Source organism: Triturus cristatus, chromosome 4_2 (genome assembly GCF_964204655.1).
Source record: "Triturus cristatus chromosome 4_2, aTriCri1.1, whole genome shotgun sequence".
NCBI lineage: Eukaryota > Metazoa > Chordata > Amphibia > Caudata > Salamandridae > Triturus > Triturus cristatus.
Window position 1 is genome coordinate 189458792 of NC_140586.1, and position 20925 is coordinate 189479716.

Below are 20925 nucleotides of genomic sequence, written 5' to 3' on the forward strand. Positions count from 1 at the left end.
CAAAATAGGCGCAGGAGACTGAGCAACCCATGGGCATACACATATCCATGTAGAATTTGTCTTGAAACTTAAAGCCTAGTAGGTTAAAATCCTCTGGGTGAACCGGTAAAAGGCGGAATGCCGATTCAATGTCGGACTTTGCCATCAAGGCGCCAGGGTCCAGCTCCCTGAGCATTTCAACAGCCTGATCAAAAGACGCGTATTTCACACTACAACTTTGCTCACTGATGGCATCATTTAGTGAGTTGCCTCTAGGTGCAGATAGGTTATGGATCAACCGGAATTCGCCCTCTTCTTTTTTGGGGACAACACCCAGTGGTGAACAAACAAAATTATGTACCGGGATGCAATCAAAAGGGCCCATTATTCTGCCCAAGCGTAGCTCTTTAGTAATTTTATTTGCCGCCACTCCAGGGTTAGTCCTCACTGACAACTGATTCCTACATAACCCGGGGCAGGAATCCTAAACCCATATGTGAAACCTTCTTGCAGTGTCCTAGCAGTAGCATGACAGGGGTACTTGTTCAGCCAAGGTTTCATGGTTATGACGTCAATGGGGGAATGTGTGACTTGGTGCCCAATATCCTCAATCCTGCTTTCTCCCTGCTTTATCCCTTGATTTTTTGAGACACTTGGATTCTGGGTGGGAAGGGTTTGCGCAGATAGAGCAGGCATGTTTAAACTCACATGTGTCTGACGCCCTAGTAGATGTTCTTCTGTTAAAATCCCAACATGTGCCCTTTCGCCCCCCTCCACCACCTGAGCTATGGGTAGGGCCTGAGTTCTGCGCAGACCGAAAGGGCTGATAAGGCTGATGAGGGTGAAACGCTTGACCTGCTTGTCCTCTGCTCGCCTGCGTTGTGCTAAACTGAAAACTGGTCTGAGGTGCACCAAACTGATCCAACCAAGATATCGTGTCCACCATGTTCCAAGATAGCGCAGGGTCTGATGCCTTTGCCCTCCTGAAGTTAATGTCATACAATTTCCAACCCCATCCCCCGTACTTATCATGAGCCATGGTAATGCGGTTCTGGTAACACGCCATCTCTACCTGAATGTTTGGGAAATGTTCTGCCATTACTGCCATAAATACTGAAAAACCCCTGATCCAATTTGTTAAGTTGTCTACTCTGAATCGTAACAACTTGCTTGCCCATTCTCTGGGGAGCATCCAGTCTTTCTGTTTCTTAGCTTCTTCTCTCTCCCTCTCATCCACCAGCAGCGAAAACATGCTAACATAGCACCCCGACCAAATGAGTTCTTTCAATTCGCGTGACACATGCCTAGCCACATTCTCCCTCCCTGTACGAGATTCCCCCACCCCCAGCATAAGCAGTGTTTCCTGCTTACCTGCTGCAGTCACGCCCGCGGGCTCTGCCAGCTTCTCTTTCACCTGGCCCATCACTGGTACTTCTTTGTTGGCGCCCCCTGGAGAAACCCCATTAATGGGGCTAGGAAGAGGCACGTGTCCTGTTCCTATTGGTCCCACAAACTGTGCAATCAACTTCCTTGCCTCTGCCTCAGGGTTGCCTTGCATGTCCTTCCCGCCTAAGGCTGGTGACAATATTCCTTTTTTCCCCAACCAAGGCAGAACCGCCGCTAAATGCGGCACCAAATCTGCTGGAGCCGGATTTATGCCCGCTGTGCTATCTTTAGGGACCCCAGTCTCTGGCACTCCTGCGCCCTGTGGCGTGATGGCTACTGGTACTACGCTTGCCGGGACAACCGGTAATGGCTCAGTTAATGGTTCCCCCATAGGTACCCCCCCTACTGGCAATGTCGGAACCACGGGACTCTCAGGGACACCCCCAAGCGGGACCCCTCCTGATGGACCAGGGACCTCCCCATCTTTAGGCTGAGACACTGGCGTCGTTGCTTTAGGTTTCAACCCCCCTTTCTTTGGCCTAACCCGCTTTGGAAGTGGATCCAATTCCCCTCTATGGTGCGCCTGGGTCTTTCTATGGTCCCTTCTTGACCCTCAACCCTCTGCTTGAGATCCACCAAATTCCTCCCCAATCTATCCACATTTTTCGCATCATTGTCTCCATCATGAACTCCATGTGAGAGCGCTTGTCGCCCCGCTTCATCTTACCTGCCATAGTCACTTATGTACGAAATGCTATGACCTTAGACTAACACCGCGTGTACAATGCTAGCTTAGAGACAACCACCTTCAAGACGCCAACCTAAGAACGCTCTCTTGGTAAACTTAATTCCTCAGCACAGTATTACTGCCGTATATCTGCAATATATATGTTTTAAGACAACCACACAGTCCGCTAGCCTCTTATTCTCCTATAGAACAATTATCAGCTTGATGCTACTTCAACTGTATATTTGTTTTATGCTGCGCAAATGCTGTACACTGCAAACCCGAATTTGCTGTTGCTTGCACACCTTTATGTTCTCAATTGCATCCCAACACGTTTAAAACAACCCTGCTTCATATGCAAATAAAAGGTGTACTTTATCGCTCCTAAAATCACCTAATTACCAAACATTACCGGGTAACTACAGTTCCCGCCCTTTAGATTTGAACTAGCAGCAACCGTGCAAATGAATGCTTTCTTTCTCTTCTGTGCGCGCCTATATTTGCTTATTTACAAATGCATGCTATCTTCCCCCTCTGTCTGCACTAATAAATGGAATCAATTTGAATTGGCACAAACAATGCAGCTTAACGTCAACCTGGCCGCTCGTCTTCGTTTTAACCTTCCTGCGCTGCCTTCAAGCCTCTGAATTTGACCTTAGCACCGAAATGCAGCAGGCGGGTGGAGCGCTCGATGCCATACACAAAGACTCCCAGAAATACCTTGCGTCAGCTGCTCAATATACTCGCGCTACACCACAACAAGATTTAGAGCGTGCGCGTGCCTTCGGAGGTGCGGGGCGGGGGGGATTGGGGGGCAGATATTCCGGCACCGCGACCGCAATACCCGCACTTACCCGACCTACAACTTCACGGGCCCCAAACCGCGCACCAACTCCGGCACAACGTCGCGATGGTCCGTGTTCCACCCCAGCCGCCGATCCAGCGACGCCGATGAAAACGGAGAGCTACAAACTCCTGGACTTGAACGATTGCACTCGTGAAACTCTTCACAATCTCAGTGTTACGCCACTCTTCCTCTTCGCTGGTACACACTCTGTAAAAGCGCCCTGCCGATTATTCACGAAATCCACAACGTGGAAACTCCCCACCAGCAGCACCTGAAGAAAAAGAAAAGGGGCAAATATTAAAACTACGACCTCCTAATGAGGTCGCACGACAAGGCTGGGGAGCGCGGAGGGCAAAGAGGAAGATTCCTCTGCTCCCCAGCCTTTTATTTGGGGCGAGTACTCGCCCCTCAGGGAGGGGACGGGAGCTGGCGACCTGCGTGACCCGGAAGTGATTTCTTTCACTTCCGGGCCACGACCTGGTTTGCCAATGGGGGGATGGCGAGCCTGTCGCGTCACTACTGTGCGCGACAAGCCCGCCTCCATTGGGTCATCGGGGGCCGGCAGGACCGCCATATTATCGGCGGGTCCGATGCCGGCCACACCTTTCTATGCTGTCGGTGTCTCCTAGAAATTAATTGTCTCAGACGCACTTTTAAAGAGACTTTGAGGCACGCTCAGTCCTACACTCGTGGAAATGATTCTGCGAAGTAACAATGGAAACCAGGGCACCGTAAAATGAAGAAGTAAAAACTCTACCATTCTGAGAGGTATTTGAAAGAGCTGTTTCGGGTCTCATACGTTTTCTACGTAGTTTAAAGTTCCTTCTCTCAGCGAGCTTCTTAAACCATGAGTGTTGAAGTTAGCTGAGACGAGTGCTAAGGAGGCACAGGGAGCACCCAACATCCGAGATGACTTGAAAGCGCAAGTAAAATGAAAACAAGCATTTGCAATGCTATAGGATTCGCATTATGAGACTTATTGCCAGTGCTTAATTTGTAAAAAAATAAGTGCCGGGGCTCTCATCAGGAGGCGACTTGCACCAGCCCATTTCTCTTGTTAGTGCCGCCTAAAACAAAACCATCTACTAACCATGAAAGTGGGGTGAGGACGTGGCGTAATGGCCAGAGCTAACGACTGCAGAGCACGGGAACCAGGTTCGAGACTTGGCTGCGGCTCAACTGGGCAAATCACTCAATCTCCCCCTGTATATGAATGTGTCCTTAACTAGTGCACACCGGCTCAAATTAGTCACCGTTTATAAGGTGCAGATTAGAGTGAGATGCAGTTTTCACTTTTTTGTATGCCATTGTAACTGAAAATAAATATAGCCAATAACACGTTATTTAGTGCCACTGTACTAACAGACATACATTACTACAGGGCAAAGGTCAAATTCAAGTTTTTACCACAGAAAGTTGAAAGGATGAAAACATTTTTTTACTTCGTCACCCCCTGGCTGTAACAATTACTTTACACAGGTAAACAACTGTCCTAATACTCATGTATCTCTTCAGTGCAATCTTACACCATTACATCTGGGTTTTAGTTAAATACCACCTTCCATATTCGCCTCTTGTGAGTCATGGCCCTCCCCCAATCTTAACTTTGGTAATAAATAGCGTATCACACGCTGCATATCTACTCCGCATATATGCACAAAACAAAGCACAGCAAAGAATTAGAGAGGCAAAGGGCACTTTTTCTTCCACATTTCAAGAATGGTGTGCAAGAATTTTTCTCCGGTATCATCTATGTGCCAAACAGAGGGTGTGTGATTCTATTCCACAAGTAAAATGGTAATAAAATGCATTCTAATGTGACCCCTGGTCAATAAGTAAGTTTCTGTCTGTGAAACACGCAGGTGGCCTGCTTAAGGGGAGGCTGTCAGAGGCATGGGGCTCGAGGCAATGTTTTTGCAGCCTCTGGGCCACTCAGTAAAGCTGTCTCTTCTAGGTTCAATAAATCCGTCAAGCCGGCTTCACTTTTTTCAGACATCACACACTTGGGCCCCACTGAATCTGTAGAATTATCAAGGGAGAATTTCCTAAATGTGAGGGCCTGGGGCACCACTACATTCTGTCACCTTTTGCCCTCTCTGTAACCCACTCCGAGCTGGGAGAGACCCTGGGCTGATCACAAAATGGGACTTCGTGTGAGCAGCCCCATCGAGGAACTGGTGGCGCTGAGTGCCTGCTAGCCAAGGTGCTTGTGCACGTGCGGCAGAGGGGTCGGAGGCTGCTGAACAGATTACAAGAATTCAGTTGCTGGCAGAATAATAAGCTTTCTCATATGTATGCAAAATGGTGCTAACAGAGACACCAATTTAATGCAAGTGCGGTGTCAGGAAAACTATAAAACCTTAACGTAGTCTGCCAGGCCCGGGACAGGAGAAGGCTGGATGAAGGGCAGCAGTCGCAGGTGCAGGGCCTTTAAAGTTTAAACCTGTTACCCCGGACTTAGTCGCCGAGCCGGAGCTAGCCTACCACGCAGGTGACCTTTGCAGACAGTGTCACGCAACCCACACGCTCCCCACCAAAAAAAGCAGCGTTGCTACTTACGGTTACTGCTGGCGGTGGTGGGCAGCCGGGCACTGGCCAGCCAGCCTGCCTTTATTCAATAGGCGGCCTAGAGCTGCGGCTGCCTGCACTCAATGTCGGGGTAGTTGATAACTCTTGGCGGGACGGTGCGTGCGGGTGAGCCGGGGCGTGGCACTTTGGAAAAAAAATCTACGCACACGCTGCCTGCCGCATAGCACAGCCCTTCCCTCGCAGAACAAAATCCAGCCCCCTGCCCAATCAGTGTCTCCCAGCCGGGCCTGCCCATCGCAGCAACACTGAAGGGCTGTAGCCCGCCATCCGCCGCCTAACTCAAATTTGAAATGCGCATCGTCATTAGAATAAATAAATAAAATGAGTTGGGCGGTATGCGCCCGCCGAGTCTGAGCCTGCCTGAGGTAATTTAATTTTATATACTGACTACTGTAGTAGTCTCTAGTCTACCCGCATTCACATTGCCTGACATATGACGTGAAGTGTCAGAGTTGCAGTGGCGCGGTGTTATCTAGACCCTGCCCTGATAAATAAGTGCCGGTGCTAAGCACCGGAAAGCACCGGCACAAATTAAGCACTGCTTATTGCATTGCAAATGGTAGGCATCAAGACAACAGGAGCGCGGGCAGGGGGAAGAATAAGGCACGGACAATGGGAGGGCGAGAAGGCACGGACAACAGGAGGGCCAGAAGGCACGGACAACGGGAGGATGAGTGGGGGGGAGAAGGCACGGACAGCAGAGAACCTCATTATAGAAAATAGTGCTCACAGTCTAAATAACACATACCATGTAACAACCGAACTAAAGGGGCCAGTCGCCATGGGAGGAGGCGGTACTAAGGAGGAATTAACAAGCCTATTGACGAATCAAAAGCCAGTATTTAGGACAGATAATGACACAAGCTAATGGCAAATATGGGCAGAGAGTGGGCTGAGCTTCTATTCACCTACTCCTCTACAATAAGTCTTGTAGAGCAGCGCATGCGCGCTGGTTCTAGGCTCGACCTAAAAACAAAAGGAATATTTTTCTACAAACCATTGGCTGCAGTTAGTCATTGAGTTTGTGTTCCTGCCTTGTATGAGTAGTTACACCACATCCATTCATACTGCCCTCTGATAAGCTTAACTGCTCAGCCCAGCTACTATTAAATTGAGAGTAAGCTATTATTTACTTTAACCTCTGCTATACCTCTGGGGACTCACTGGACTCTGCACATTATAACTCTTTTTGATATAGTATATACAGAGCCAGCTTCCTACATTGGTGAATCAGTGGTAGCATCTACGACTTTGCATTTGTTGGTCTACTCAGCCAACACCTGATTACACAACAGAACTCCTAAATAGTCTTTGGATTCTGATTTTGTTTTTAATTGACAATTTCTTCAACATTTTTAGAAGTATATTAGGGTCTTCGTTAATTTATTTTAACTAACAACTTACTGTAGTAAGTGGTAAAAGTATGCCAGACGTTTTTTGACATCTTGTAAAAAAGATCCCCACTATTAGTAAAATAATGACTGATACACAAGACAGGATTGATGAGCTGGACATCACCCCCTACCTCCATCTAGAGATGAGAGGGTTAAGGTCTCTGTGTAAACTTTAAAAGATTTCCATGGGGCCCCATGCCTCCAAGGTTAAGCTCCAGGAGCCCTTGGTAGAGTATGCAAGGGACCACCCTTCGGAGGAAGCAGATCCCAACTCAGAAGAGGATGAAGTTAGTGATGTGGAGAGCAATCTTCTACCTCCCACACTAGATAGGGAGAACAGGGTCTCTGTGCCCCTGACTCCAAGTATAGCGCTCACAGACCCTAGATCCCACACAGGTGAGTCAGGTCCTAATGAGATCATTGAGGACAACATCAAAGAAGAGGACATTCTTCTAGCAAGGTTGACCAAAAGTCTAGACCTAAGAGAGAGGGCAGATATGGGCTTCGCTCCCATTAATGGTGGCAGCAACTTAAACGCAAATAGGGGAAATTAGAGTTTTCATAACCATAAAATCCCCAAAGGGATTGTCTCCAAATATGAGGAAGGTGATGCTATCACCAAATTGTTCACAGCCTTTGAGAGAGCTTGTTGAATGAGGCAAGTGAAGAAGTTACACTGGGGAGCCTTACTTTGGGAACTGGTCTCTGGTAACTGCAGAGAGAGACTTCAGACCTTCACTGGGGCAGATGCTGAGTCCTATGACCTTATGAAGGGCACCCTGATTGAGGCCTCTGGACTCACAACTGGGGAGTATAGGAGTAGATTCAGGGGGGCTCACAAAACCCCAAGCCAATCCTGGATTGACTTCATAGACTACTCAGTGAAAACTCTTGCTGGTTGGTTAACTGGAAGTGAAGTGCATGAATATGTTGGGCTCTATAATCTCATGGTGAAAGAACACATGTTAAGTAACTGCACAAACAAAAAGTTGCATCAGTATCTGGTGGACCTAGGTCTAATTTCTTCCCAAGAATTAATAAAGAAGAAAGACTGAATGCAGGAAAAGGAAAGATTACATCAGTACAGGCAAAGATCACAGCTGGTGATCGCATGTGGTCGCACCGGGGACTTAACACTTATTTTGGTATGCTCTGTGTGCTGTGGGAGATTCAAGTCAACGTGGGCTGAGCGATCAGGTCGCATCAGCAAATGCGGAGGTGAAACGAGGAAACAGCCTGCCTTAAAGGGGCGTGCCTAGCAGGTCACATTATCAAGTGAGAAACCATGTTGGCCATTGCATAGCGTCTAGCAATGGAATTGGCATTTGGAGATAATACAGATACATGGAACCTGTGACGGGGAACTGCTGTTAGTGAGTGGTGGCTCTCTCACCCTGTGGTGGGCAAGTTAGATTAAACCCCACATCTCATCCAAGTTGTTAAAACTCCGTGTGGCCATTTTCATATCTTTCAATCATCAAGGCTTCTGTTCCGTTCAGAATGGCTTCAAGACAGCCTCCCCTTTGGTAAGTATCACTGTACCACGAAGAGCACTGACCATCGGATGTCATTTTCTGTGTGGTTCAGATGTTTGTAGTGCTGTACAAGGGGCGCGACAGGCACTGCGGATCTTATCCTAGATCTGTGTTGTAGAACTCTGGCTTTTAACAGACGGAGTCGTTTGCCTGATGCATAAAAGTTCACATGGCTATTGCACACAATACACAACATTTTCGTGTTACAATTGGAAAACCTCACTTGTTGGTGTGTTTTGCCATTGATTGTGATGGTTTCAGTGTCACTAGTGAACTGACAAGCAGTGCAGTTATTACATTTGTAGTGGCAGCTAACGGGGCATACCTAACATTTCTCGCTGATCTTTTTTGTTTTCTATCAGGGGTGCACCTTTAACTAAGTAGTCACGTAGATTGTTACCCTTTTTGATTGAAAACATGGGTTTGGGGATTTCTATGAGACTCAAGATTTTCCAATTTTAATGCTCTTGACTTTGTTGGCTTTAGGATAATATGTGATGACACATGTAAGGGGATTAGTCTCTTGGTTTTGGGGGCAAGCAGTATCTGTTGGTGTAGACCAGCTCTTTTTGAAGTGGCCTTGACAAGTTTTTTTGGATACCCTATGCTTACTAATTTATCAAAACTGTGCCATTTTCACAGTAGTCGCCCCTATTGGTGCAATTTTTCCAGATTCTGAGAAATTGTCCGTATGGTTGGTTTTCTTTCATGGTACGTGAGTGACCACTTGAGAAGTGTAACAAGTTATTGCGGTCAGTGGGCTTTCTATATAGGCTAACTTCAATGTTCCCTGCATTAGTTAGTATCCATGGGTCTAAAAAGTTGATTTGTTTGGTGTCACTTGACATAGTGAACTTGAGGTTGGGTGTTCTTTCGTTGAGCCATTCATGGAAGGTTCCCAGGTTTTGTTTTGTTTGATGCCCAGAGCATCAGAATGTCATTGATGTAACAGAACAAGTGTGTAATATGTGTTCTGTACGGGTTCTCATTGGTGTAGATCCATTTCTTTTCGAAGTATGACATGACTAGATTTGCTACCTACGGAGCAAAACTGCATCACATTGCTACCTCTTTGACCTGGAGAGGACAGATTTTCTTTGAATGCATAGAAGTTATTTTTGAGGCATAGGTTGACAAGGGCAATCAAAATATTTGTGGGGATATCGTGTGGTATGGGTCTTGTATCCAGGATGTCTCTTAACACCTGTAGTGCCTCGTCCTGTGGAATGTTCATGTATAGTGCCTCAATGTCGAAGGTACTAGGCAACTGAGATACACAGCTTATCATCCCTGTTCTACTGAGGCCACTGATCTGCCAAACATTGCTGAAGAGCCCTCATATGCAGTCTTGCATTCAGGACAATACAAATGCCATGAACCCTAGTAGCGAAGACATTTGTTAGGCTGATGGACTGTAAGTGTTCACAAGCATTTGACATTGTTACCACACAGATGACTTACCCTGAAGAAAACTTTTTTTAAAAACTGTTTTTATTGACATTTTTCAAGAAGTTGCATGGGTACAATAGTGTTTCGTATTCCTAATATGACATGCAACTATGATGTTAAATTAGCTTATGTTTCCATACCATGTACCACGAGCACACATTATTTGGTGTCTGCTTTTTCAAATCCATCTTTTGATAAACCCTAACCTCAACAATATCGTGCAGCTCCGAATCAGCAAAAGAGCCAAGTCTTGAGGCTCTTCCTGAAGGTGTGTAGAGTGGGGGAAACGTCTGATGTTTAGGGGGAGTTCGTTACCGGCTTTTCCCGCGATGTAGGCGTAGGCTGTTCCACCCGTTCTGGTTCTGCAGATGCGCAGGGTTTCAGCGAGGGCAAGGTCGGCGGTGCAGAGGTTTTTCTTGGGTGCGTGGAAAGAGACTCTTCCATTGAGGTATTGGGGTTCGGTGTTGTGGAGGGATTTGTAGGCGTTAGTGAGTAGCTTGAAGGTTACTCTCTTCTCGACGGGAAGCCAGTGGAGGTCTCATAGGTGCTGGGTGATGTGTTCATGTCGTGGGATGCCGAGGACGAGCCTGGCAGCGGTGTTCTGGATGGTCTGGAGTTTCCAGAGCAGGATTTTGTTGATTCTGGCATAGAGGGCATTTCCGTAGTCCAGTCTGCTTGTTATGAGTGCGTGGGTGACGTCTTTCTGCAATCAGGGGGATCCAACTGAATGCCTTGCGAAGGATGCGGAGGGTGTTGAAGCATGTGGAGGAGATGGCGTTGATCTGTCGGGTTATGGTGAGGGAGGAGTCAAGTAGGATGCCGAAGTTCTGTGCATGGTCTGTGGGGGTGGGGAGGTTGCAGAGGGCGGTGGGCCACCAGGTGTTGTCCCATGCTGAGGGGGTGGGTCAGAGGACGGGGACTTCTGTCTTCTCCGAGTTGAGCTTCAGACAGTTGCTGCTCATCCAGGATGCAATGTTTTTCATTCCTTCCTGGAAGCTGAGTCTGGTGGTGTTGGGTTCCTCGTGAGGGAGAGGATGAGCTGAGTGTCGTCAGCAAAGAATACTATGCTGAGTCCATGCTGTCTGACGATGGTGGCGAGGGGGGCCATGTAGATGTTGAAGAGCGTAGGGCTGAGCGACGATCATTGGGGTACTCCGCAGTTGATCTCTGTGGGTCTGGAGAGGAAAGGCAGGAGACTGACTCTTTGGGTTCGGCTGGTGAGGAATGAGCGGATCCAGTCGAGGGTAGTTCCCTGTATGCCGACGTCGTGGAGTCTGACGCTGAGAGTGCAGTGGGAGACAGTGAAGGCTGCAGAGAGGTCTAGTAAGATGAGGGCGGTCATCTGGCCCTGTTCGAGGAGAGTGCGGATGTCACCTGTGGCGGCGAGGAGGGCAGTCTTGGTGCTGTGGTGGCTGCGGAATCTGGATTGGGAAGAGTTGAAGATGGAATTTGCTTTGATGAAGTCCGTGAGCTGGATGATGACGATCTTCTCGTGACTTTAGCCGAGAAGGGGAGGAGAGAGACGGGTCTTTAGTTTTTGAGGTTCGTAGGGTCCGCTGAGGGCTTCTTGAGGAGGTGCTTGACTTCTGTGCATTTCCAGTCGTTGGGGAATGTGCCGGATTCGGAGGTGGCGTTGATGGTGCATGGTAACCCAGGTGCTGTGGCCGGGAGGCTCTGTGGAAGATGTGAGGCGGGCAGGGGTCCGTGGGGGCTCCTGAGTGAATGCTCTACATCGTTGTGGCGGTGTCTTCGGTGGTAACTGCGGTTCAGGCGGAGATGGTAGGCTGGCTGGTGTTGCTGGGGGTAGGTGTGGTTTCGGAGTCTGGTGTCTGTTTACTGAAGCTGTCATAGAGGGACTTGATCTTGAGATGGAAGTAGGATCTGAGTTTGTTGCAGAGGTCCTGGGAAGGTGTGACGTCCGAGGCTTCACTGGGGGGTTTGGTGAATTCCGAAATGATGCTAAAGAGTTCCTTCAAGTTGCTGAAGTTGGCAAAGATTTTGTACTGGATGAAGGTCCTTATGGTGGATCTGATGCGTTGGTGGTTTTCTGTCATGGCGTTTTTGTAGGGGGGTCCGGGTTTCCGGGGCTTTGGCGTTTCTCCATACGTTCTCAAGACGTCTGCAGTTGCATCTGCATTCTCGAAGGTCAGTGGTGAACCAGGTGGCATTCATGGGGCTCTGTCTGTCGGAGTTACGGAGGGGGGCGAGCTTGTCTGTACAGTTGGTGATTCATATGTGGAGTTCGTTGGCTGCAGAGTTGACGTTGGCCATGGTGGGAGGGGGATCATGGTTGAGGGTGGAATTGAGGTGCTCCTCAGTGACCTTGCTCCAATTCCTTTATGGACGGCGTGGTGTAGGTTTGTGAGAGGTGGTTTTTTCGAAGGAGAAATGTACACAAATGGTCTGTCCAGAGGGGCAGCATGGTATGGCTGAAGTGGATGTTGTCCCCTCCTGTGAAGATGGGGTCAAGGGTGTGTCCTGCCTTGTGGGTAGGGGTGGTGACAAGCTGTTTCAGTCCGATGTTGGTGAGGTTGTCCAGGAGGGTGGTGGAGTTGGGGTCGCTGAGGTTGTCGAGGTGGAAGTTTAGGTATCCGAGCAGTATGCAGTCCATGGAGGTGATGGCATGGGGCGGTATGAGGTCTGTGATGATTGTGGTGAATGCAGTTCGTAGTCCGGGAGGTGTGTAGGCGAGGGTGTCGCATAGGGTCATTCTGGGGCTGCTCTGGATCAGGAAATGGAAGAGTTCCGTGGGGGATGAGGAGTCGTTTGTGCTGGAAGTGGTGAGTAGAAGAGAGTTCTTGTGCGCAACGGCGAGTCCTCCTCTTGGGTGGTTAGGGCGGCCCTTCCTCTGGATTTTGTATCCGTCGGGGCTGGCGGTGCTGAGGTCGGGGGCAGCGGTGGAGTTTGTCCAGGTTTCCTTGAGGACGGCGACATCTGGCGAAAGGGTGTTGAGGAGGTCCCAGATCTTTACTGCGTGTGTGTTCAGGGAACGCAAGTTGAGGAGAATGCACCTCAGGGGTTCAGGTACGCTGGCATCCAGAGGGAGGGCGGTGGCCATGGCGGCGCAGAGGTTGGAGAAGGTTCGGTGGCAGTGTAGGCAGGATAACTGGCCATGGGTGGTGTCCGGCATCAACAGCTGCCAGTTGTTGTTTCTTTTGGGGTTGAGTGCGTGGAGGGCGGTTGAGTCATAGCGGTGGGGAGCCGGAGAACAAGGGTCCCTGGCGCTGGTCACAATCGGGTCGTGGATGGGCGCAGATGGACTTGCCATTGGCGCACCAGCGGCACGTCCACTGTGCGCAGCAGCGCAGCGGGTGCCATTAAGTAGGGGACAGGGAAGGGAGCGCAGCTGGGAGGGGGAACCAGCGGAGGAAGGGGCCACGGGGAGCAGCAGCGGCGGGAAAACGGCAAGAGAAGGACAGAACAAGGCACAATACAATCAAGCATTGGCACAGCCAATAGATATCGCCTTTAGTACCTTGTAAGTGTTTAGCCATGCAGCACATTATCCCCCACTAAATTTCTGTTATAGTGACCTCATGTCACCTTGACAGCATGTGTACTGTATTCAAATGCCATCTAACATATCAGTGCATTATGGGAGATGTAGTCTTTCTTTGGGCGACAGGAACCTATAAGATTAATTAACCCGATACTGAGGCCACCTAAAAAGGAACGCCCGGGGGCAGAGACAAAATTGGCCCCTTGTTATGCTGCTTTCCGGGCACCCTAAATATACCTGCACTGAGTCATGGGAGAACAGGAGGAATGCGGTGCCCTTTGATGCATGGCTTGCAGTAAAAATAAGGCGGTCGTTTGGAATTCCAATAAAGTTTATTTCAGTGTGAATTTAAGAGGCCGGGAACGGGGGGGGGTGGAAAATATTGTGATATTCAGACAAAAGGTGAGAGGATAAGGAGAGGGCCTGGGGCAGGAGAGGGTGGGGGCTCAGTGTCAACAGGGGTCCGTGGGGGCTCAGAGTCAGCAATAGCAGGGCTATATTTAAAGGCTGTTTTTAGAAAGCTGGGAACGCTCCGCAGAGCTGATAACACCAAGCCCAGCGCGCTACCAAAGGTGGCAGTGGTATGTCTGCAGGCGGCAGGGCGTCTTTTAATAGCTAGCAGAAGCTTTTAGTAGGCGCTGTATCTATGCAGTTACTAACAACAGCTATTTAGATAGCTCACACCATGAGCTGAATGTGGCTAGGAGCTTGAATAATAATTACATAATCTCACACTGACTCAGCGGTATTCATTTCATTGCGCACAGAAGGATTAAAGGCTGACTTGGTAAGGTGATGGTCTGCAGTGTGCTAGGCGGGAGGTGCTGTGCTGGCCCTGGAGAGTCAGACTGGCAAGTTACAACACAGTGCCCATGCCGGGGAGAGATCGCCATGCCAGGCACGTCGTGGGAAGGCTTTTACAACAACAGCGACAAATCTTGTGCAACAGGAAATTAAAGCAGCAGGAAATTAAACAAGCGTGTCCGTGAAAGTGAAAGCCACCGCCTTGTGTTTAATTAGTAACATGATCCACAACAACAAGGGAGGAATGCAGCTGCCACAATGCGCGCCACTGCTCGCTCCCGAGACCAAATCACCATGGGAGTGAACATTTAGAGAAAAAGTGGGACATAAACCCGCCTTTGGCCATTTGCGTTCTTTGATTATTGAAAGCCACACGCAAAGGCCAATAGAATGTGTGGGAGTTGCCAAACCCACACGGAGAAGTTTCGGAGAAGTTTGGAGTGCTCACAAGAAGCCTCCCATAGAGCAGCGCATGCGTGCTGCGCTAAGCTCGACCTAAAAAAGGACACAAGAAGGCACAATAGATTGGGAAAAAATATCAAAAAGGCAACAGATAGACAATAATAACAGAAAAACAGACAGACAGAAAAAGACAAACAGAGACAGAAACAGGAAAGACAAGGCTGAGCGGAACCAGCAGAAGAGCAGGGCTCTCCCACTGGACCACCAGGGATAAGGCGCAGGCTGGAGCCTGAGGGTGGATGAGGGCCTCGAACACCTACCTGAGAGAGGTACTGGGGGCAACAGCGCAACGAGGGTGCTGCGCAAGGGGAGAGCATTGTGCCTGACTAGGAGGTCAGAGGGGTTGCTCAACCTGTTCGCACAGCGGCCGCCATTGAGTAGGGGACGGGGGACAGAGTGCAGCCTGGAGGGGGGGCAGAGGGAACCAGCAGGGGGGAGGGGGGCGGGTCAGCAGTGGCGGGAAAATGGCAAGAGAAGGACAGAACAAGGCACAATACAAACAAGCATTGGCATAGCCAATAGATCTCGCCTTTTGGATCTTATAAGTGTTTAGTCATAGCTATTGGCTTTGCCAGTGTATTTACGCTATGTTGTAGAGTAGTGAGGCTGATGTGCAGTATGTTGCAAAGTTATAATAAAAAGTGTTATAAGCATTTTTGTTACCTTATATATAATTAAAAAGATAGTATGAATAACTCAATGACCCTATCAAACAAAATATTAACATGAGTGCTTTTGAAGATATAGGAGTAAAAGTGATTATTGTTTTAAAGTAACTAAGGCCAAAATGCGACTTCACAAGCAAAATTATTTTTTATACAGCGGAATAGCGCAAACTGTTTCATATTTCATAGAAACCTGCCGTGGTTATGTTTTCCTTGAGGTTAGAGAAGCTCTGTGCATTTTAATCAAGAAGGACCCCTGCGTCTCTTCTTAAGGAGTTAATTGGCCGAGGAGAGCCTGTAGAGTCTCGTGTGAAGCAGAGGGCTGAGAAATGTCCGCATTTTACAGGTCTTAAACCAGCCCTATCTAGTTAAAGAGGAAGCTAAAAGTTGGACCCTGGCTTACAGACTAGAGGTCCCTCGACATTACTGGAAATAAATGGAAGCAACAAAGCAAAGCTGCTTAGCATGAGAAGAGGTTCAGCAGCTGATCCGATGGGGTATAGGACATTGGCCTCTTTCTATCTCCCTTCAAAGCCTTGGATGGGTTCACCATTCCGCCAACCCCATATCCCACACAACGTCAAACGCCTCATTTAGATGATTTCCTCCTTCGCAGAAGCCATCCGCCACTGCTCGGTCAACCATAAATGCTAGTTCCTAGCCAGTTGCTTTTGGCACGCCAAGGGCACGCCGGTGTCTATATGGCACCAAGGAATCCCCAGACAGCCTTCAGCAGGGCAGCACAGACCATCAGCTGCATTTATTCATGGGTCGGTTTAAAAATGAAGGCCTCCAATGGGGTTACTGCTTCCCCGCTTTTATGTCGGAATGCTTTATCTCCTGGTACAAGATGGCAAACGACCAAATTCTGAAAACACCAACTGTGCCGAGGTACTCAGTGTGCACCGCACCCTCAATGTAATGTAACAATAATAGTATAGAAGAAAGCAAGAGTGTGTGAAGCTTCCCTTAAATTCATATCCCCCTACCTCCCCCCACCACCACCACCGTGTCACAAAAGGAATATCACAGTTATCACAGAGAGAGAGAGAGAGAGGAAGTGAGAGAGTGAGTGAGTGGAAGAGCGTGTGTGAGAGATTGAGAGAGAAGGTAAGTGGGAGAGAGAGAGAAAGAGAGTGAGTGAGAGAGTGAGAGACAGAAAGAGTGAGTGGGAGAGAGAGTGTGTGGGTGAGGGAGAGGGAGTGAGAAAGAGTGAGAGAGAGGGTAAGTGGGAGATAGAGTAAGAGAGAGTAAGTGAGTGGGAGAGTGTGTGTGAGAGAGAGGGAGTGAACGAGACAGTGTAAGAGAGGGTAAGTGGGAGAGAGAGAGTACATGGGAGAGAGAGTGTGTGTGTATGTGAGAGAGAGAGGGAAAGAGAGAGAGAGAGAGAGAGAGAGAGAGAGAGAGAGAGAGAGAGAGAAAGAGTGACCTGGACGATATATAACATCTCTACTATAGAGTACTGGATGTGATGTGATATTTTACTGTAGGAAATAACCCGATACTTGTCACCCACACAAAGGTCTGCTACAATTCCCACAATTGGCAACACTGTTTCATCAAACCAGAAATAGGTGGTCTGGAACTCTTCCTCCCCTAAAAGACACCCAGAGCAACACAAAACCCAAACACAAAGGAGCTCCCTGCCACCCCTCTCCGATACCCGCATACCAGATACCCTTCTATCGGAAATCCCCCTGAAACTGAATGCAACAATATGCCCGCTAGCGCCAAGAAGCCAATGAATTAGTGAACGCGGCGCTACCGAAACGCTTAGCAGATGTGTGCTTCCTAACCCTCCAAAACCCTTCTGCAGAAGCCTGTGGCCCTATGGCTGCTCCCGGGCTTGGGGGCCTGTGCGCGATTATCCGGGTGAAACGATGCCAGTGGTTCCCAGAGCTGCAGAAGTCCTCGCTCGTCCATGGAAGAAGACGTCTCCCGAGCACTCATTAACTGGCCAGCACAGCCCCCACCCGGCCATCCTCGTAAAAGCCGAGATTGCCTTGCTGCGCACGCGGCCCTGCTGTTTCAGCAGTGCACTTGCTTGTTGTGTGATAAACCACCGGGATCTGCCGCGGCGCTGGAAGGTGTGCTCACATTATCTGTAAAATAGATATGAAAAAGTATATATCTTTTCAGCACGGTACTTAAATCGGCACAATAAACTTGGGGAAAGAACATAGACTCTGGCTTTAAGGCTCACTGCCAGGCATTACCGCATAATGTATATAAAACACGAAACTGCAAAGAGTGCGGCGCACGGTAATGGCCTTAACCAGCCTCAGCCAATCGATCAGAAGGCTACAAAGATGAAAGGAGATGAAAAGAGCAGGAGAGAAGAAAAACAAGCGCGGCCGCAAAAATGAAAGCGACCGCACTAATTTGTAACATGATACACAACAGATGGCACCCTGCATGCCGCTGCTCGCTCCCGACAGCTGGAGGCCCTGGGAGTGAACATTTACAGAAAAGGTGGGACATGCACACGCCTTTGGCCAATTGCGTGCTTTCATTTTTGAAAGCCGCTCGCAAAGGCCAATGGCATGTGTGGGAAGAGTCCGACCCACACGGAGAAGTCTATGGGAAGTCTGGAGGGATTTCAAGAGGCCCTTTCCTACAGCAGCGCATGTGCGCTGCGCTTGGCTCGACCTAAAAAGGACACAACAGGGCACAATAGATTGGGGAAAAAAGAATAAAAAGGCAACAGATAGACAGCAATAACAGAAAACCAGACAGACAGAAAAAGATAGAGTCAGAAACAGGAAAGGCTGGTCGAGCGGAACCAGCTGAAGAGCAAGACTCTCCCAATGGACCACCAGGGATGATGCGCAGGCAGGAACCTGCTGGTGGAGGAGGGCCTCGAACAACTGCCTGAGAGAAGGAAAACTATGTCACTCCATGCTACCCCGCTCGAAAAAGAATTAGGGGCGGTAGCTATTGCTGGCAGTAATGATGAACAGGAAGAGGGAAGCACCTCAAATTGCACCATTTGCCTTACAGGAAGAACACCTACACAGATGGATCTACAGATCATTAATTTATCTGGCAGAATACTAGATGAACAGGAAACGAATGTTCTGAAAAAAGGTCTTGGGTTCTGTCCTACACAGTTTGGGGACCCAGCAGATGTTCACATTGATCTGTATACGTTCTTACGTGCACTTAAAGTAAAAGAGGTTTTTTTCACAGCAGTTACCTGAACCTGTTTTGAGTGTGTCTGAAATGACTCCGGTATCAAGAGCAATTGGTGATATACGTGAGGTTTAAACTATGCTTCCTATTCAGAATGATGAGGTAGTAGACATGCGTGAGATCCTGGAAGATCGTGACATCAGTGAAAATCTTAACAATGACACTGGACTGAGATGCAAATCCACGTTTGTGCCACACAGTGGGTATCATCCTAACATCGATAAATTTGGTGATTGAATCACTCATGAATTACGTTCACTCGATATCCCTAACAAGTTTGCTCCCGGCCAATAATTTAATCTATCAGGGGGGGAAGGGAGGCACTGAGTAGATTACGAAATGATGAAACAATTGTTAAAAGGGAGGCGGATAAGGGGGGGAACGTTGTAGTTATGGACAGGCATGACTTGTAGTGTAGTTTCCATATCCCTAATAGGCTCTGCGCATTGGAATAATATTCACTATAGTTCTGACATAGGACTGAGGTCAGTATGTCTCTATCAAGTACATTAAACTTAATTACTTGTGTGTGCCAGCTAACTCAGAGGTCACTAGAAACTTCTCGAATATACAAGAAGGGATTAGTTTCTGACAACCGCATAAACATGACAACTTTGTTTCCCTTAGAGTCGGAACAATCTCAGAACCGTGGAAACAACAGATAACAGTTTCACTCAGTCAATCGTGCATGCTTTGTTTCTACAGAGTTGCACAGAAATAGAGAGACGGGAGTTTCAATAAAAAGGGGTTTATTGAACAGTCTTATTTCTCATGCAAGAGATATGAACTGCTACAATCGTAAGACAGGATGCGAAGTACAATATGTACAGAGTTAGCAGTAAGATAAAATAATACTGCAATAGCATGGTTTGTAGCTATGACATATATTCATAAAATACATACATAAATAACACAGGCTAAAATGTGAATACTCATCTGATGCTTCTAAATAGTTCTACCCCAGTGTACCTAACCTAAGTGTAGTACGAGGTAAGAAGTAGGTGCTGTTTTCTAAAGTATAGCTAGCTATCGTTTTAGTTTTGCCAAGAGTTGCCAAACGTTTCTCTAAGTTCTAGTCTGCTCCATACCTTAGAATGTGTGAGGTTGGAATCTCTTTCCGGGACTCGATATCTAACACCCCGCAAGGAAAGTCAGAAACACTGGAGCTGGATTCTCTGCGAGGGGGATGACAGCGTCTGGTCAGTGCATCAGGCGGGAACTCTATCTCCTTCTGAACTTGCTGTGGCGAACCGCAAGTAGGCAGTCGAACTGGACCATACCGGAACCGTGGTTTGCCAGGGCAAGTGCAGGTATATTTATACCTTGAAGGTGTTTAGGAATGCCTGCATTGACGTAAAAGTCGGGCATCGGAACGTCATGAATGAACACCTAAGGAATAGATGTTCATGCATAATAAATGAGTTCTTGGAGAAATCAATATCCAAGCAAGGGAAATTCCTAAAGGCTTAAGAGTCTGATTTTCCAAGAACTCGTTGTGACATGGCTTGACGGATGTAGGAGACCATGCCTGTATTTGGTTAACATGGACAATGCCTAAATAAGGGCTGGATTTTCTATGCCTAAGTAAGGGCACTATGAATTGTACCTATATAAGGGCATAAATCGGGAAACCTATATAAGGAGTCTAAATCTACACACAGCACCCACTCCAGTTTCGTATGAACGACATTACTAAATTCCAAACATACTAAACATATCTAAAAGAGAGTATCGCATGATTAGCTAAAACATATGTCCTAAAAATGCATTACAAAATAAATGCTATGCATAAGCTGACGTACATATTAAAAGCAATATTTCATTCTAAGCATATGTGTGCATTGGAAATGCTAAAAAGAATGAACCAGAAATATATACACATGATGAAACGGCTCGTTAGTAAAGAAAAAAAAATGCCCGAAACCATTTCATATCAGGTTAACACAAATCAGTTGTTGATGTGACAAGGTGGCATAATGTCCCTGGAAGATTTTCAAAGAATTCCGTTCTCTATGAATAGTTCTACTATAAGCAGATAACTGTGCCAAAAATTAAAAAAATACAAATTTGGAAAAAAAAATTAATCATATGAAAAAAGTTCCAAAGTTAGTCCCTTGTTTGAAAAGAATGAAGGCCAAATTCAGAGTCTCATCGGAACACTGTGTGCCGGAATCAAAAGTCAGTGTGTGGGCCTGGAGAAAACATGAAATCTTCTAATCCTGTAGACAAAAAGTCGTCTACCGTTGTAGGTGAAAGTTGGAATACCTCGTTTAGAAGATTAACTGCACATAGATGTGAACTATCGCCTTCAGCATTGGTTGCATCAGCAATGTTCGAATCGGATGTTACCTGCGTGCCTGATGTTTCTTCTCGTACCTCAGCAGTAGGAATTTGGGT

General features: G+C 47.8%; 1 protein-coding gene across 7 annotated transcripts in view; it reads right to left on the reverse strand.

Annotated features, from left to right (window-relative positions):
* The window catches only part of CENPM (centromere protein M), a 461530-nt gene extending 455854 nt beyond the window's left edge, over positions 1-5676 (reverse strand). For 3 of the 7 annotated variants that reach the window (XM_085601088.1, XM_085601086.1, XM_085601081.1), the window contains exons 1-2: positions 5499-5676; positions 2952-3210 (exon numbers count right to left, since the gene is read on the reverse strand). The gene's annotated coding sequence lies outside the window, so the exon portion shown is untranslated. Of the gene's footprint in view, positions 1-2946; positions 3211-5498 lie in introns of all 7 variants that reach the window. The other 4 variants (XM_085601089.1, XM_085601085.1, XM_085601082.1 and 1 more) reach the window with 2 other exon arrangements.
* Positions 5677-20925: the final 15249 nt, after the last annotated feature.